Source organism: Theropithecus gelada, chromosome 3 (genome assembly GCF_003255815.1).
Source record: "Theropithecus gelada isolate Dixy chromosome 3, Tgel_1.0, whole genome shotgun sequence".
In the NCBI taxonomy this organism is placed as follows: domain Eukaryota; kingdom Metazoa; phylum Chordata; class Mammalia; order Primates; family Cercopithecidae; genus Theropithecus; species Theropithecus gelada.
In genome coordinates, this window is record NC_037670.1 from 119,590,364 (window position 1) to 119,607,515 (window position 17,152).

The 17,152-nt window shown below is 34.0% G+C and overlaps 1 protein-coding gene across 1 annotated transcript in view; it reads left to right on the forward strand.

The window, feature by feature from the left end:
- Nucleotides 1-4,090: 4,090 nt before the first annotated feature.
- Nucleotides 4,091-17,152, forward strand: part of SEMA3A (semaphorin 3A) — a 525,967-nt gene continuing 512,905 nt past the window's right edge. The window contains exons 1-2 of the mRNA XM_025380281.1: nucleotides 4,091-4,179; nucleotides 7,441-7,527. The gene's annotated coding sequence lies outside the window, so the exon portion shown is untranslated. The remainder of the gene's footprint in view (nucleotides 4,180-7,440; nucleotides 7,528-17,152) is intronic.

The following is a 17,152-nucleotide window of genomic DNA, read 5'->3' on the forward strand; positions in this document are numbered from 1 at the left end:
CAACAAAAACACAAACCCTGTTTTATCTTCACCTTACATATAATCGCACTCCAATAAACCACACTGGGAAGACGATATATCTGTAAAAGAGTCAGTGAACCCTGTGCTTTAAGGAACTCCATACGTTTTATATCCTTGCGTTAATGAGGCATAAAATTGAAACTATGGCGTGAAAAATATAAAAATGTGGAAAGGTTTTTTTGTTTGTTTGTTGTGGTTGTTGTTGTTTTTGAGATGGAGTTTTGCTCTTGTTGCCCAGACTAGAGTCAATGGTCAATGGCGTCATCTAGGCTCACCACAACCTCTGCCTCCTGGTTTCAAGTGATTCTCCTGCCTCAGCCTCCCGAGTAGCTGGGATTACAGGCATGCACCACCATGCCAGGCTAATTTTGTATTTTTAGTAGAGACGGGGTTTCTCCATGTTTGTCACGCTGGTCTCGAATTCCCGACCTCAGGTGATCTGCCCACCTTGCCCTCCCAAAGTGTTGGGATTACAGGTGTGAGCCACCATGTCTGGCAGAAAGTTTTTTTTAAAGGAATTTACGTAAAGTGTGTTTACATTTAGGAGCTGAAGCGCTGTTTTCAGAAATGCCAATTTGATACTAGGGATCATCATGCTGTGTTTCCATTACCTTTAACTCAGAAATAAGTGGCTTGGAACTAAAATTATTTACCATTTGGACTTTGAAAGCTTGATCAAAGCAAGACACATATTTAAAAGAGAATCAAGTCTTAAACCAGATTATTAAAAGAGCCCTAAATTTCTGTTTCAATCACATATCATAAATAGTTGAACATATTTATTAAAGAGAAATATTTGTACATCATTTCAGCAAACTATTTTGATATTTAATTGGAAATGACAGACCATATTGAAGTTTATTAAAATAATCTTATTAATAGTAACTTCACAGACACCACAACCACTGCCATAGCCTCCATTAGTAAAACTAAAGGTGAATGTGTGATTTAATAGAATGGGAATAAATAGAATTGAAAACAGATCCAAATCAGGAATGATGTGGCCAGCTAGACGTGAGTTGGGGAAATTTTGATTTTTGCCTTCCTACAGGTAAAAGAAAAACCAGCAAGCATTGAATCATTAGTTCATAAATTAGAGAGTATTTGTTAAAGAGGACCCCCTTGTGAATAGGCTTGTATGATGGGTTGGGAAAAAAACATAGATATAAATCAAAATAAAGAAACTGTATGCTTCTCTAAATCTTATCCAAGTTTTGGTATAAAAGTTAGACTGGAAACTCCCCAGGATATTTTTTTCTTGGGATGTTTCCAATATGTTTCATTTTCAACTAAGATAGAAAAAACATATCACAATGACAGTCTTCAGGGCAAATTATGTGAAACCATGAAAATGCAGAAATTTTGTTTGTTTTTCCAATGAAAATTTCTGAAATCTGAAAATGCTAAAGTTCATAATAGAGAGTTCAGATAGCCAGAAACTTCAACCTAATTTACTTAAATCCAATTAAAGAAAGTTATGATAAATGGCTCTCTTATGTAATATTTCTGCAGGTAATTTTGTGCTCATCCAGTAGTATGATTTCTGAAACCTGAATATCAACACATGCTTGTAATGTCTTTAGGATATGAAAATCACACATACATACGTATACTTATACACAAACACTCTCTAAAATAACCAGACATTGTTAAAGAGACCCTCTTCTCATACCACAGCTATATTCAAATGATATTTATGAACTGTTTAGACTTCTTCAAATTGTATTGGCCCCTTGGGGTACACTGAAATCACAATCTGTTTATCAGTTTTTTTCTTGGGTTCTGTTATCTGTGTTCTTTGCTTCCATCTGTCTTTTCCTTGGTTTCCTATCCCCATTTTTCCCATACATTATTATTCTCCTTTATTGCCTTTTAATATTTCCCTTAAAAACAGTTTTACATTTTGAAGCTTGTTTCTTCTTATTCCTTTTTTTAGATGGAATGACAGAGAGGACACTTTTCTAATTGTTTAGTGTGATTATTATAAATATCCAAAATCAGAGGACAAAGGATATGGATGCTAGTGTGATCTGCCATACAGCATAAAACAATGCAATTATTTAAAAATCAGACTTTTATATTGTTGTTTATCTTTTATAATTTTCAATAAATATTACTCTCATAACTTAAATACAGTTTTTACTGAAGTTTAACATACCTTTTTTAAAATAATTATTTCATTGTCTTTTTCGTTTCCAGAAGTGAAAAGAGCTTTTTTCTTTTTAGTCTGCTAAATTATATTATTTTACTGATGAGTCAAACAAGCTTCTATTAGAATAAAGTAATTATTTACAGAGAAATGATAAAATCTGAAAAGGATCATAAAAATTTTTAATCAAACAATGAATGAATTTTGGACAACTTATGGAAACATGGAAAATAGATGTGATAATTTTTAATTTTTAATCCTGTACTTTATTTTACAAGTTTGCTGCAAATGAATTAGGGATATTAAAGAAATATTTGCTCAAGAGATTTTCATTATAAAAAAGTTCCAATAAATTATTTTAAAAATATAACTGCTTAGGCAATTCCTAACTTGCTGGGTCCCTCTAACATGAGTCTACACTTCTATCAGTAGACTAGACTATATTTCTACTACCTGTCTGGGCACATGAAGTTAGAATATCTACTTCTAAACTCTAAGTATTCTTATAAATAAGAGTTTATGTTTTATTTTCTTATAAAAGAGATCAATAATAATCATCTGATTCTGTACTGGATAAAAATTATTCTTCAGGGAGACTATCTGACATGGGGAAGAGTGAGAATTCTAGAGGCAGATCAGATTGAATCCTGCTTCCAACCATAACAAAACCATGACTTTGGGTACAGTAACCTCTCAGAGACTCCCTCATTTGTTAAAAAAAAAAAAAAAAAAAAGGTGATAATAATAGCAATATTGACCTTACAGTGTCCTTGTAGGACTCAAAAGAAATGATTGTGTAACGCTCTTTACATAGTTTGTCATGTAGCAACTGTTCAATTACCATCATCATCATGATTAACAATAGTAGCCGCACACTGTTTAACACGGGAAAATAGCTCTCAGCAACATAGGAAAATAGATCCAACAGCCTGATTTTTGGAAGTTAATTATACTCATTCTGATTTCTTGTGCATTTTTTTTTCTTGTGAAAAAGAGTGGTGACACAGAAAACCCTAAAGTTTTGATGGGTTAAGGTGCCTGAAATAATAAGTAATCTACAGAAATACCTAGATGAGGACATTTTCCATAAAAATTGGCTTCAAGAACATTAAAATAAATGTCCAATTGGAGAATGTCAATCTGCCTGACAGTGTAAATCTCCTTAAAGCAATTTAATTCAGATTAAAAAGATAACTTGGCTTATGTAGCAGAATGAGGGATCTGTTTCAAATCCATCACGTTAACACTATCAATAACCCACTATGACCCATGATTGAGTAGTTTTAATTAAGTTCGGTTAGGGTATTGGGGGAAGGGTGCATTATTTAGCCCCTCATTAATAGTTAATGTGATTATTATAAATATCTCTATAACTATTATAGTTTGAGAATCTTTCTTTTTTATTGAATTTATTGTTTTCTTTGCTACAGAGCAATACCATTTGGGGAACTCTGTCTCCTAGGAGTTTTAATGCTACCCCACTTCCAGCACTATAAAACAGAGGCCTGCTGTTTTAATCACGCCTCTCTCTCTCTCAATGTTGTTTGCGCCCTGGTACAACCCATCTGCCTTGAATCTAGTGCTCCACTGGGGCTGCACACATCTGCCAGCCAGACTACCTTCGTACACAATTACTCAATCCGCCGTAAGGCTCTTTAATAGGAAACAAGTGTGACAACGGCAAGCCTCTTTTTTTTTTTTTTTCCTCCTCTCTCTTAAACCACAGAGTCAAATAGCTCTAATAGAGATGAAGCTTGATAGATCTGCCCAGGTGTAGGTGAAATGGTAGAGCCTCAGGGCTAATAGATGCTGTGCTCTCATGCTGAAGTTTAGCACTGTGTCCTGTTGGGCTCTCTAGCATCAATGCGACGGGCTGCTCCTGGTACAGTTACAAAGTGAACACGCTTCTTGCCGCTCACGTTTATGCCTAATCCGGAGGGCAACCTGGAGCTAGGTAAGAACAGAACAGCCCTTTGACTTCAACGCATGGACAAAGGACAACGAATGCAGTAAGTGGAAAAAATTATCTTTCTTTCTTTTACTTGGGAATTAAGGGTGTTTACTCCCAGGGAATCCTCTAAAGACTGTGCAAAAGTGAACTAAGACAAAGCTTATGTTCATAACCCCATGAATTTTCTCCAGTTTCATTTTGCACAATGCCCTGGCACTGTCATTAATACTTAAATACTCCTGAAGTGACTCCTCATTCAGAAGGTCTCGGAACTGAAATGTGGTGCTAATAATACTGTTAATTCAATCCTGTATTTTGGCATATTAACTGCTACTTCTGGGTGAAATGTCCTTTATTACTGTCAAAAATGATGGTGGCAAGTGTTTTGTCAGTTTCAAGAACACAAAAAAGAATCTTTAAGAAGCACATACCCTTCTTGAAAATGGATTTCACTTTTATGCATAACTATACTGCTACATTACTCCTCATACATTGATGTGAGGAATTTGCTTATAATTTTTGCTTAACACATCTGTTCTATAGCTTGATCTCTTACTAGAAAAGTGACACTAAAAACTCCTTTAAAAGAATATTAGGTTGTAGCAGCAATGACAATGGGAGTGAATTTTTAAAACAAACAAAACAAAACAAAAGGTCATTTGTCTAATAACATAAGAAGATATATTAAAACCAGATGTATGAAATCTCAACTTTGACTTTTTAGTCTTTCATGCTTGGTTTAAAGCAGTCTTCACTTTGCGTTTATTTTGCATTTACAACTTTGGATTCACCATTAAACTATGTTTGAACTTGAAGTTCAGATTTGATCTAGGTACAGACTTGTTCCTTGAGCCCCCTACTCTGATTTTTACTTGACTATGGGGAATCTTTTTACTACCATACCATATATTCTGAATTGTGTTAACAGGCTAACTGTGGTGGACTTTCAGGTGGAATGTCAGCCAATGTAAAAGAATGTGTTTGCTGCTCAAATATATGATGCTTCATGTAAGAAATAAACATATACCCTACCAAAGATTCCAGTTATTATTTCTAAATTAATCCATCAAACATTGCACAAAGCTGATCAGATTAAAGAAAATGCAACAAAAACTGTCCGCACTTCTTATCTATTAATAGTCCTTTGAGTTGATTTTTAAAAATTTAACCATTATTAATTTGAAAAATTAGTCTGGAAGACATTGTCATCTCAAAAGGCAATGCACATATGTAGAGTAGATAGACAGGCAAAATTAGACAAAACAGTATTGCACTGTTTACATAATTCCCCATTGGCTAATGTTTTGTTTTTATTTTCTAACTATTATAGATGGACATCATTAAAAATGATGATTTAAAAGCCATGACGGTAGAATCCTGATGACTCCTTTGTGTATATTCAGAAATGATTTAGCTTGGATAAAGTTGCTGCTATGAGAGGTTTAATTAATTGTTTCTAGTTAAATATATTTCTTTAAGAATTGCATTTGACATTACTGATGGAGGAGTAAACAGAGTTTCACAGTCATTCTTCATGAAATACTTTAACCGACAATCGTTGGCATTGAATAGCGGTCAATGTCTACCCCCTACAGGGAGAGATTCTAATTTCACTATGCCTTCCCCAGCACATGAATGCCATAGAGTACAGTTCACACATATGAATGCCGTAACCGTGTCAATGACTTCAACAAGTGCCCCTTAATGAAAAGGTCAGCCCTGTGATTAATAGGAAGCTGGTTTCAAAGGCTGGACCTCACTTCAGCACAGCATTTAGATTTGTTTTTTCTTGATTTACTCCATTTGCCTTTCAAAGTGTAATAAAAATCAAGTAGTATTATATTGCACATTTTTAATGCATTGTGGTTGCTTTCATATGATAGCAACACAACAGTATATTTGGTTTAGTAAAGAAAAAATAACAACTAAGTGAAAAAAATCAATCGAGCTAATAATTGGTGAATGAAAATTTTACTCTTTATCTGAATGGAATATATAAACTTTGCTTAAGTTTCAGTTAATTTAATGAACTTTTAAAAGGCTCTGTAGGGATAAAGGTAGAGTGGGGAAAAGGTTTGATTTTTTTAACCTAAGTTTATTATGCTTAAATGTGCTAGCAAGTGAATATACACAAGTAACTCATGAAGATAGTGGTTTTTCACTAATGGCGAAAAATCATTGATGAATATAGCTGAGTGAGGATGAAGAGAATAATTTTAAGCCTAGTGACAATCTCAAAGGATCAAATTTATAATGGTGGTGGTGTTACAGTCTTTCAAGTTAAAGGGTTTTTTTTTTGCTGGAAAAACATTGTGGTTATATCCAACTTATATTTTTTAAATGATTCTTTTTTACTGGAATTATAATTTGTTAATAAATATCATATAAAGTTAAGGAAATGAATAAATCAAGTGGTCCTTATATATTTTAAAATTTTTTTTCATGTATTATTCATTTTGTATCCCTGTAGATTTATCTACACATGTTTTCAAATAAGATTGCAATATAAGTAATTAAAGAATACAAATAATATAAGTATATATACTATATTTATCACATATGAAAATTGCTATATGCTTAGAGGAAAATCATTAGAAGACATAGGATATATCAACTTATTCTAAGGGATATTCTCTTTGTAATAAATTTTCTTTTTTAACCACATGTCAACACATATAGAACTTAATAACTTCATGTTCACTTATAGTGAAGGAATTATATTAGATATCAAGATTGAAAGTGTAGAAAAAAAGGAGTTCAATTTTGAATGCCAACATCACACAAGAGGAGTTTTCAACAGCCACTCAAGGAAGAGAAAAATCTAGTACCTCTGTAAAATGGGCACAGTGCTTCCCGGATGTGTCACATTTTGTCAATGGCCACAGCTACGTCTTCCCAGTACTCTATTATTCAAAATTCCATTTTTTTGCTCTGAATTGGAAGCCAACTACTTCCAGAGTTCTAATGAATAACATTAATGGGGCTCTCACAAATAAATTCCTCGAAACTGTCCTAAACATGCCGTGATTTATTTAGTTCTTATAGTCCAATGAAGTAGGCAGCGTTCCTATTCCCATTTACGAATGCGAAAATGGATTGGTTAAGGGACTTGTTTAGTGTCATGCAGATAGTGATATGGTTTGGCTCTGTGTCCCTACCTAAGTCTCACCACGAATTGTAATAATCCCCATGTGTCAAGGGCAGTACCAGGTGGAGATAATTGAATCATGGGGGTGGTTTCCCTCAGGCTGCTCTCCTGATAGTGAGTGAGTTCTCACGAGATCTGATGGTTTGATGAGAGGCTTCCTTCTTTGCTCAGCACTCATTCTGTCTCCTGCCACCCTTTAAAAAGGTGCTTTCTGCCATGATTGTAAGCTTCCTGAGGCATCCTAAGCCAAGTGGAACTGTGAGTCAATTAAACCTCTTTTCTTTTTAAAATTATCCTGTCTCGGGTATTTCTTCATAGCAGTGTGAGAACAAACTCATACAGGTAGTAAATAGTGTAATGTGGGTTCAAATTAACTTTGCTTGAGGGAAGATGCTACCCCAACCACCGGAATCTACTACCTCTCTAATGGGTGACTTCATTATTAGTGGAAAGTTGGCTTTATCTCTGACCATCTTATCTGGACTACTTGAATTTAGAAAGAAGGTACAGAATGAAATTGATGGAATGCCCAATCAAATAAAGCGTAAGTAGTTGGTTGTCAATCGGTGAGTATGATCTCACTTCAGGTTACATTTCTCAGTACTTTACCCCACTATTTTCAGAGGTTTTATTATAGGTAAAGAAGGAGTTGCAGTTATATTTCTGACATGTGAGGAAGAGCTGACCCTTCAACTCTCACTCATTTCACATGTCCACACCTGTTAATAGTGGGCCTCTGGGAAGTTTGTCTCCTCAGGGTATTTCCAACCCAGTGATGTCTGGCTGACTGACAGAGATCACTCTAATCGCAATAGTCTTTCAATGAGAGTCACCTAAACACATTCCCACCTTCAAGGCAGTGAAAAAAAAAAAGAGCTGTCAAACACTTTCAAAGACTTTTAGGCCTCAGTTATTCAATAGGACTATCTGGATATTTTTTTTTTGAAAGACAGAATGCCAATTGAATTTTCTCCTTATCTGTGGGGAGTATGTATATATATATGCATGTGTATGTGTATGTGTATATAAATATACACACCATTGGCATATATGTGTGTGTGTGTGTGTGTGTGTGTATACACACACAAATATACATGCTTGGTAGACTTCTAAAAAACATAGCCTGGAAAACACCTCTTTGTAATATTTCATTTAAAATATAATTTCCTATAACTTACATATGTGGTATGTCTATCTAGTGGAAAACATTCTTCTCAAGACAGACATTCATCATTATGATTGAGATTCTTAGTGAAGATAATAAAAACAAAATATTTTTGACAAAAAGCCTTATATCTTATATTTTCAATATTATGGGTTTATCCTTTCCCATATAAACACAGGATATTCATTTTAAAGAGATATTTTATTTTATTTTTAACAGTCCATATTATTATAATTATGAAACCAATACATAGTTTACTTTTACAAACACAAGCAGACTCATGCAAGGCAAATGGAATGAACATGGGAAAATTCCTTCAAACGTGAGCAACCCCAACTCATTTTCTACAAAAGAGTAGGTAGAAATAAATGTTCTTTTAATTCTCATTTTTCCTTTGGTTTGCATAAAAGATATCTAAATATGAACAGCATTTATAAAGTCATAGACTATTCTTATTTTTTTAAAGAGTAAAAAACAGTTTTTAAAAACTAATCTCAAGATCCTGGAAAAATTAATCTGTGGTGACAGGATCTGAAAGCTCTAAATACCTTGAGGATTGATGATTACTTGAAAGCAGTGGTCAAAGACTTCCTCTATCACTATCATTAATCAGGAGATCCACAGGTTAATTTCTTGAAGTTAATCTTATCCTCATAAATCCTTTTTGAATTATCCAGTAACTACTTTATTTTTATTTGTAGGTTCATCTTAAGTGGGAAAGCGTTTCTCTCCCTCTTTCTGTTCTTACTTGACATTACAAGCCTTTCACTAGGGAACCAGTCTGGAATTAATTCTTAATCTAATTGCTTCTGGCTCATGTTCCAGGGAAATATTGGGAACACTGCAGACCTAGACATTGCTGGTGGACACTTCTATCCAGATCTGGGTGCTAGCTATCTCTGCTCACTTCCACAGTTTCAAACACCCTGAAGTCCCAGCCAGCAGTCACAACAATCAACCCAATTCATGATTTTCCCTTTGCATGGGGGGGGGGGCGAGGTGGGGGGGGGGCTTGGTCCCAGTTTCCCTACATGAGTCAGACTCCTGGCCACCTGGGTCTGGATTTGCAGGCAGCCAAAATCTAATAGTCTTTCATTTCTAGCCCTGCTTAATATTAAATATTTCTTTTCATTTGAGGCCCATTAAAATACCCTTTTTTAAAACGTGGGTATACATTTTTATTATTATCATTGCTATATGTTCACAGTAGAAGTTAGCTGCAGGTATGTCTAAAGCAAGAAATCAAAGAGGCATCTAATTAGTAGTAACTTCACTTTTGTTTTATTACTTAATATTGTGCGTTTCAAATTTGTATGGAAGAGACAGAGAACAATCATTAGTATTCTATCTGTACTTCTATTAAAAGCTTGAAGATTTAACCTTATTTTTTCTAGTGAGATGCACTAATATGCTTGAATTTTACATGCTACATAATCGTGTTTTTCCGATAAATAATATTTTTGGTCACTCTGAAATTTATTTTCCTGAAATAAATTAAATGCTGTTAACTATGTGATACATTTCTGTGTTTATAATTATACTTGGCTAATTCACAAATCCAAAATTCTCTAGAAAGAGAATAGTGAGCATTAAGTAAAAATACTGGGGCTTGGGTCTTCTTTGTGGCAATCACTACCTTGTTTTCAAAATGTACAGAATATCCATCATGCAACATTTGTGTGAATATTTGTGAATAAACTTTGCAAAACCATTTGTAAAGTACTATAGGAAATTCTAAGAAGTTATTATAAGATAGAACAGAACACAGGAGCATGCACAAGCCATATATATGATGTTTCATGTAATATGCTTGGTAGACTTGTAAAAGATTTTAGCTGTAGTATAAGAATAAATGTTTGACTTAATTTGTTTTTTTGTATTTGTTTTTGTTTTTTTGATGCAGAATCTCGCTCTGTCGCCAGGTTGGAATGCAATAGCACAATCTCGGCTCACTGCAACCTGAAACTCCCTGGTTCAAGTGATTCTCTTTCCTCAGCCTCCCTAGTAGCTGAGATTGCAGGCACCTGCCACCACACCCAGCTAATTTTTGTATTTTTAATAGAGACAGAGTTTCACCATGTTGGTCAGGATGGTCTTGATCTTCTGACCTCTTGATCTGCCTATCTCAGCCTCCCAAAGTGCTGGGATTACAGGCGTGAGCCACTGTGCCCGGCCTGTAATTTGTTTTATGTCATATACATCATAATGCCTATTTTACTCTTTAGATTAAAATATGTTGTAATGATATTTAATCATTAAACATTTTTCTGAGTCTAATTTCCATTTCACGAAGGAATCAAAATTTCTTTCTCTGGCCAAGAAAACACTTATCAAACCTTTTCCCAATTTGTAAACTTCATGAAAGACTCATATTTGATTAATACTATTTCTAAATGAGCCTCTTCTCTATCCCAGTTTTCTACAATTTCAGAAATGAAACAAAGTTAACAATGGGAGCCCCAAATCTTTATTACTTGAAAGTAAGCCCTACAATACTGAACCTTTGAATTAAGTTCGGTTTACTCATTCAATCACAGCTAATATTGGCTTGAAGCATGGTAAAGAAGAGAAAATTGTTAGTACTGGTAAGGATGTCTGAAATTCACATAAAGCGAGAGCGGTAAATCACACTTGCAGTGTCAGCACATTTGGAGGCCTAGGTAGGAGGATTGCTAGAGCCCAGGAGTTCATGACTAGCCTGGGCAACATGGAGAAATCTCACCTCTACAAAAAGCAAATACAAATATTAGGGGTGGTGAGTGCCTGTAGTCCCAGCTACTCAGAAGGCTGAGGCAGGAGAATTACTTGACCCCAGGAGGTTGACGCTGGAATCAACCATGATCGCCCCACTGCACTCAGCCTGGGTGACAGAGTAAGACCCTTTTTTTCAAAAAAAAAAAAAAAAAAAAAAACATAAAATATTAACATGTATTTTCATGTTTGTTCTCAGCTACCTCATGAAATAGTACCAAAAAAACTTTGATTTTTTTCACTTCTTAAGTAATGATAAAAGTATATTTTATCACATCCAATACTGTGGCCAAATATTTACTTTATACATGAAAATTTTAGTAATGTTAGTTTATGTGCAAACATTTAAATTTTATTTAAAATATTAAAAATATGTCAAATTTGGAAAAGGAACATTACTGCAGTAACTACTATGTGTCGTGTGACTTGCATTATCTTATGTAATCTTTATATTAATGAATAAAGGTAGATTTGTCATTTCCATTTTACAGATGAGCAATGTGTTCTATTTTCTTGAATTTCTAAGGAAGATTAAGTACACAGAAATCTATTCAGATGACTAATCCAATTATAAAGGCAGTAAATGTGTACAAACATGCCACGATGCCCACATGCAGTGCAGGTTGCAATAGAAACTGTTTGTATTATAGTTCCATTCCTTTGGACTGGAATTTAGAGACTTGTACTACTTCAATACATTATGATCCTTAAGGAGGAGCATACAAACTTTATTTGTATGAGTCATAAGTGTCTTAAGAGCGTCAGTATTGCCATCATATTTTGAGTCAAGGAACTAGTAATGCCATTCTTTGGAATGTATTCTACTTACTTTTATGAGGATATAATGCTAAAGAAGATGTCACCAGTTGGAAATGCTATATTTTTACATAAAATCTTTACATCCTGTGTTAAGGTATATTTATTAATTTCAGTGTTACAATGTGATAAAAACTTGCTCTGTGTGTGTGTGTGAAAGTGAACAAGTGAATATGTGCATACATAAGTAAAACACTCTACTTGGCAGCATTCCTATTAGATATTCCACAGTGATAGGTTTGTTAAATTAAAAAGAAGAATTTTTATTTTGTTTAAATAACTATAGTCTATAATTTAAAAAGCTCTCATCACAAATTTTTGTATGCACCAACAAGAATAATGTATGCATTTAAAATATTTGTTTCCTGTTTTATTCAGACTTTTAATGTCTTGAACATTTAGGTTAACCACTTGCTATTATCTGCTGCTATAGGAACACTTCTTTTTTATTATTTAATGTGTAACTTTAAACTGTGCTAAAGCTACCCACAGCCTTACACAATGGTCTTCTAGGTAGATTATAATATTTTTAGTACTGTATTATTACCAGCACTGTTTTTTGTTCTTTTGTTTTGTTTTGTTTTTTTAAAGTAGTCCATTTTGGAAATTGTGAACTTTCCTTTTTGACTGTGACAAAACCCAGATTTTCTTTCTTTTTCTTATTTATTTATTTATTTATTTATTTATTTATTTATTTAAAACAGAGTTTCGCTCTTGTTGCCCAAGCTGGAGCACAGTGGCACAATCTCAGCTCACTGCAACCTCTGCCTCCCGGGTTCAAGCGATTCTCCTGCCTCAGCCTCCCGAGTAGCTGGGATTACAGGTGCCCACCACCACACCTTGGTGATTATTTGTATTTTTAGTAGAAACGAGGTTTCACTGTGTTAGCCAGGCTGGTCTCGAACTCCTGACCTCAGGTGATCTGCCTACCTCAGCCTCTCGAAGTGCTGGGATTACAGGCATGAGCTATCGTGCCTGGCCCAGATTTTTTTTTTTTTTTTTAATTAGTATGATATGAGTTGTATATTCCCCACTCAAAGTCTTTGAAAACTTTCATTAACACCTACTCACAAGACTACCATTGGCTACATCTGATGCTACCCTACTCAAAAGATAGAATAAGAATGAACTATGGACCACCAGCAAAGCACCATTGGGGCAACAATGCAGGCAGTCCTTAAGTAGTCCAACAACTCAGGTGCTAGCAGGCAAGGTCAAAATGGGGCAAGTGAGGGAAATTCCTTGCTTGAAAGCCTCCTTCTCTATAAAAACTGATACCTTTTATAACAAGAGAGACACAGCTTCTAGGATTCCTGCAAAGGGCCTGCCCAGTAAAAATCATCACCATATTCAGGGATACCCAACATTAGGGTTACTATCAGGTATTTAGAATTGTCTTAGTCCTGATTCGTTGTTGGAGTTAAGGGTCATTTTTCCTGTAGGCCTATTTTCCTAGCAATGTGGTTGACATTCTAATTTTCATTGTTTTCAAGGGGAATGGAACTAGATAGTTAACAAAAGGTCAAATTATCACGAAGTGAAAATTTTATTGTTAGCTCTTTATCCACAGGTAGTTAACATGGAGTTTGAGAAAATTAATTTTAAGGACTGGCATGGCCTATTCCCATTATGTCTACAAATGCAATCTTGTGCTTTAGTTTATGGTTATAGTTATTGCACATAGGGCTCTCATTATTTATAGTTTTGATTTGCTTCCAAAACATTTTATGTATGTCTGCCTCTTCTGTAAACTTTAAAAACTACACCTACAAGTAAACGTTTCAAAGGGCTGAAAGAGATTTAGATTTGTTAATTAAACATTCCAAGGGTATTTTGCGTCTTTCAGATGAGACTAGACTAAGAAAGTTTGAGACTACACTCCAAAAAAAAAAAAAAAAAAAAAAAAAGAAAACTACAATTTTGAGTCTATCATGTAACTTTTTGAAATAAATAAGGTTTCACCTAAGAAAAGCATAGATTTTCTACCAAAACTCAGGATACTAGTTATGCAGCACCACCTTTAACAGTGGGAAGAGGCTATAATAGGAGCCAGCCATCTAACAGCAGTTGTGGCCACAACAATAATGCCATATATAGGCCACACATGAGGTAGGCATGCCTTAAGGGAAAAATGTGAATGTGGCCGGTACTCGGGCTGTTCTATAGGGAAGCAGTGTAATGGACAAATAACACCTTGTAAACTCCTATAGCTATGATCATCAGTGTTTAAAGACTTACTCCAACTGTTTTTTTAGGAAGGGCCCTGGGTTGAACAGTCTCAGAACATTTTAGGTGCTTTTACTATGTTATTGCTAATGCTATTTATTAGATTTTAAAAGCACCATTAAAAATTCAAAAGAATAATATTTCATTAATGAACACTAAATATATGTTGAATAAAATTGAGTCTACTAATTTACTGTTTAGGAATAGATATTAGATATACAATAATTATAAAATACATAAGCATTTATATGTACATTGTTTTATGATAAATAGAGAATTAATCAAAAGTTTAGGGATTCTACTGTTGTAAAGTCAAAATAAACATGAGCTTGGACAAGTAACATTAATAGCACTTACACACTTCTTACATTATTAATAACACTACCTCAATATTTTCACTTGTAAAATGAGAAGTTTGAAATAGATGAATTTGATTTTATGCTTAATTTTTCAAATGCCTATATATATAATTTCATGTATAAGTTAACATCAATCAACATTAAGACATAAAACAAGCTTTTAAAAATAAACTTTAGATAGAAGCTATATTACTCTTAAAAAGATATGTACTAATTTAAACCAATCTTACTTTTATGATGCTTTTTAATGACTTACAGTCAATCATGACTAAATTAATAAACTACTCTTGAGTAATTAAATGTCCTCATTACTTGAATATTGAAAAATGAGGGCATTGATTATTTTAGTTAACTTTGCTGTCTTCTTTTCAGTGCTTCTCATGAATTAAATAATTAAAATTCATTTCTTCGACTTTAAATAGATAATAATTTGTGTTTTTTCTATTAAAGGTAACATTTTATTCTGTCAAGCTATAGACAGTATAATAAAATGGAGATAGTGCAATGTAATTAGCTGAAAAGAGTGAACTTATCTTGAATTATGTGTAATAAGAAAAAACGTAGGAAATCATATTTAGCATTACTTAAATAAAAAAAGTATTGCAATTATTTCATATTCCTTTAGAAATCAAAGACATAAATTTTGGGGAAATATCAGATACATGAAGTTTATGCTAGATCTTTTTTCTATTAAACACTGCATTTCTTATTTAACAGATATTGGATTTCAACATCAGTTGTAGCTGCCTTTTTCAATTTAGATGGATAATATACTTAAAGAGTTTTTGGATTTATTTCCTTTAGGAGAACATTTCAGAGTTACCCCAAAAGAGCTTTGAAATAATATTCATTTTTAATTAGGTTTGGTCCACCCTGTGCAGCAGAAGCCATTAATAATGAGACGAATGCAAAAGGTGAGGGTAGTCAATATTTGAAAGACCAGTGGATCCCTGAAGATTTCGATTTGCCCTTGTATCTTTTCATTGATCAACTCCACCATTAGGTTGTATCTTTCTTTACTTAGAAGCCTTTGGAGCTAGAAAATACAAATAACAGGATTGCTCCTTAGCAAATTTCAAGTGTCATGAGCTTTATTTTTGACACTCTATCTCTCTTCACACTTTTCCAAAATCAGGGTAACTTCTCTACCTTTCTTTCAAAACAGTCACCCTCATGCCATAGGCTTCTTACTGACTTTAGATTTTTCCCAATACTGAACTTCTACCAACATCAGTGTTTCCAATTCATAAAGCTCCATGCTATTAAAGTCTTTATTATTACTTTTTTTGGTATTTCTATGCTCTTTCCCACTAATTCCTAAGTCAAAACACTCATCCTATTTAATATTCACTGCTACATTATGGGAGCAAAGATAATTAAACATAGACACAGTATGTTGAAAAATACAGTTTGATGGGACAACCTTGAATTGATAAAGTTCTAACACTTTGGGGGTAATCATATTTTAAAAAGAGGACACTTCGAATTCAAAAACAGGTAATTATTCAGTTTCAGAAAAACTCAAAAGGAGATGAATTTCAGTCCAAGGAGCTGAGGGGCCCTTCAGTCTTGCCTTAGAGCTCTAATCTTCTGCCCAGGCCAACTCTGACCCTGGGCACTGCTACCTGGACAGCATTCTGGCTGTCAGGAGATCGGGATGTATTAAAATTTGCTATGAATCTCTGGTACTCATTTATCTCTGTCTGTTTTATGCTCAGGCTCTAACATTTTGAAATTAGCTAATGGAATAAAATTACTGAACAGAAAGATTCCCTACGAGCAGTTTTAAAATTTACTTTTAATGTTTTTGTGTTACTATTTTTCACCTTCTGCTTCATTCCAGGTGTTTGTCTTCAGTCCCTTACCTTCACATTCTCCATTTCTAGTATACCTTCCTTCTGCAGTCAAAATCCAATCTTGCAGTTGGAAATTCATGGAGAGTGAAAGATGTTAAAATAAAAAACAAACAGGCAAACAAAAACCCCAGAGCCCTGCCTGAATGTTGGTAATTGAGTGAAAGTGAGGCCGTTCTATCTATGAAGCACTGTTCTCAGTGTTTTTTGTAGAAATGAACATTAATCTTGTTTTAGTAAACTTCTTTATCTAATTAATCATGTTGTCATTTAAGGGTTCATGATGCAGTTTGCCTTAAACAACTGCTGGATACTTTAGACCTTATATTATCCTAAACTTTTCTGGTTTGCCTCGCTTAAAAATGTTTGCATTGGATTCACAGTTAATGCACTAACCTAGCTTTGCTTTGGCTATCTGTGTTGTTTTGTTGTTGCTGCTGCTTTAAATTGATCTTGAGATTTTGTGTGTGAAAAAGAGGAACATATGTATATTCCTAACTATTGAGCTTCTTATTTATTAGTATTGTTGTTAAATTGTTGAAGTCATCTTAATGCAGAGCAGTATGTATGGCGCATCATGTCATTGACATATGTTCACATTATTTGGGATTGTATTTTTTTTTTAAGAATAAAATATAGCTCTTTGACAAGCATTAATTTTAAGGCTTATTTTAAATATCCTTCCTGATTTTCTGAAATCTTGAGCTACATAG